Source organism: Sylvia atricapilla, chromosome 7, assembly GCF_009819655.1.
Source record: "Sylvia atricapilla isolate bSylAtr1 chromosome 7, bSylAtr1.pri, whole genome shotgun sequence".
Lineage (NCBI taxonomy): Eukaryota > Metazoa > Chordata > Aves > Passeriformes > Sylviidae > Sylvia > Sylvia atricapilla.
In genome coordinates, this window is record NC_089146.1 from 15,042,745 (window position 1) to 15,045,261 (window position 2,517).

Genomic DNA, 2,517 nt, shown 5'->3' on the forward strand with positions numbered 1-2,517 from the left:
TGAGCAGAGCAGGGAAGAAATGAGCAGAAGGGAGCTTCACTGCACAATCCAATAGTAAAAGCATTAACTTTGGAAAGGAGACAAGGGAAACCTTACTTCACTGCTTCTATTCAGCATTAAATGCCCTTTCACTTGTTCAGTGAATCCCATTGCCCCAGGCCCTTCTCTGCTTTCCACATCCAAGAAGACAACTGAAGAATGGAAGTCATGTTATTCAGCCACTCTTAAACCACAAACACGTTTCTCAGAGGTTATCAGTAGTCTCCTGGTGGAGGCACCTCAAAAAACACCGTTACATTTCCCATTCCTGTTCTGAAGATCCTTCTGAGGGAAAGCTCAGCTGTCCATGTTCTCTATCTCCCAGAGCATTTGGAGGGACAGGCTGAGGGATGGTGTGTGTGCCACCAGCCACAGGATGTCCCTCTCAGGAGATGCTGCTGCCACACTGATGCCATATGCCTTTTTATTTTGTGACACCTGTTTACACAGCGTGAGGCAGGAAGAAGATTACTTTCACAGCAGAATGGGAAATCATACAGTGTTCACAGGCAGACAGTGGGTTCAGGGAATATCTTGTGAAAGCATTTAACAATTCACATTGTCAGAACGTGTACAACCATCCAAACACATGCTGTTTCCAGTCTCTTGTGTAAGAGCCACATTTGCAAATCATTAAGCCAATGAAATCAAATCCTGTAGCTAAAAGTTATAAGCAGAAAAAAAAATTATGTACTTTTTCTTACCATATCCTATCTCTCTGTTGATTTTGAGCAAGGTATGTTTTGCTTCATTGATTATTCTGCTTAATATTGCAACATAAATTCTCTCCTGAGTGCAGAATATTTGTATCTGTAACAATAAACAATGCTACAATGGCACTGCTTGCCTTTGGAGAAGTTTGAGAACAGATTTGTTCCCATGTTGTGAATGCTTCAAGTGCTGGAGAGCATGAACTGGTACATTAGTTTAAACCAAAGTGGTTCTGAGTTAAAGTGATGGATAGCACGATCTGTCATGGCCTGATGCTCCTTTTCTCTTACTCTTCTGAGATCATAGGGACAGAAGAGCAAGATACTCAGTTTGAATCTTGGGGAATAAGTCAACTGCTGCACCACATTGACCAGATCTGTCCAATCATGAATGTCCTCTCCTCACTATGCTATGATTTTTTTTTTTTGGACAGTGACCATTTGAGCCTGTACTACTTGTTGCAATGAAAATGGTGCTACAGGTGTGTTACATGATGTGACAAAACATAAGTACTCTAATGCTTAGTACAGAATAAATAAGTTGATTTAACAACCTCCAAAAAGAAAGAAAAAAAAAATTGTAGCATTTTCCAGCTTTGAGAAAGTTTCATTGCCATCTTCTTCCCCTGAAGAAATCTCACGTTGCAGTAGCTGCAGAGGACGTGCAGGGGCGCACAGGGCACAGCACAGGCACACATCTCCATTACACACAGCCCTGCAGGAGCCATCGGCCTCCCCGCCGAGTTAATGCCTTCCTCACCCTCATCTGGCTGTCCTAGTTCATTTTCATTTATCGCACAAGAACTGAAAATGAACCAAGAGCATTTTAAGACCTTATGTGGCATTTTCCTTTTTTTTTTTTTTTATTTTATTTTTATTTTATTTTATCCCTTTCCTATGCATTTAATTACTTTCCAAACTCCAAACACATTTGTGCCTACAATAAGCCAGAGGCTCTGTTAGCCTGGATCCGTGGTGCTGAATTACTTCAGACTTTCAGAGGTCAGAAAGCCCCCTCTACCCCGCAGGTGTTCAGCAGCATGGCAGCGCTCAGCACAGTGCAGTGTCTGCTGTCTCCCCTGCACTCATCTCCAGAAGCTTAACCCGCGGGGTGAGCGACAGAAGCGTGTGCTCAGCTGCTATCCAAGGGGCAGAGTATTTAACTGACTCCATTTTCCAGCGGTGCTTTGGGCACATCTCCACCCCTCAGGAAGGCTGCCAGACTGCTGCCTGCCGCTACACGTGCTTCTGACGGGAAACGTGCGCTTGGTAGCAGCGGGGTGTTTTCCCCCGCGGAAGCTCCGCGCGGGGAGCAGCGGGACCCAGAGCAGCCCAGCGGGGCCCAAAGGCTCCCGGCCGGGCCCAGAGCAGCCCAGCGGGGCCCAAAGGCTCCCGACCGGGCCCAGAGCAGCCCAGCGGGGCCCAAAGGCTCCCGGCCGGGCCCAGCGGAGCCCCGCCCGGGCGTGCCCACGGCCCGGCGCCGGCAATGAACGGGACGGGGAGGGCTCCGCGCGCGTCCCGCCCCCAACATGGCGGCACGGGGGGCGGGGCTGTCGCGCGCTCATCGCGCGCCGCCGGAAGTGACGCGTTGGGGTCCGTGCGCGGCAGCGGCGGGGAAGGTGCGGGACGGGGCTGGGCGCCGCGGTGTGCGGGGCTCGGCGGGGCTCGGCGGGGCCGGGCGGGGTTCGGCGGGGCCGGGCGGGGTTCGGCGGGGCCGGGCGGGGTTCGGCGGGGCCGGGCGGGGTTCGGCGGGGCCGGGCGGGGTTCG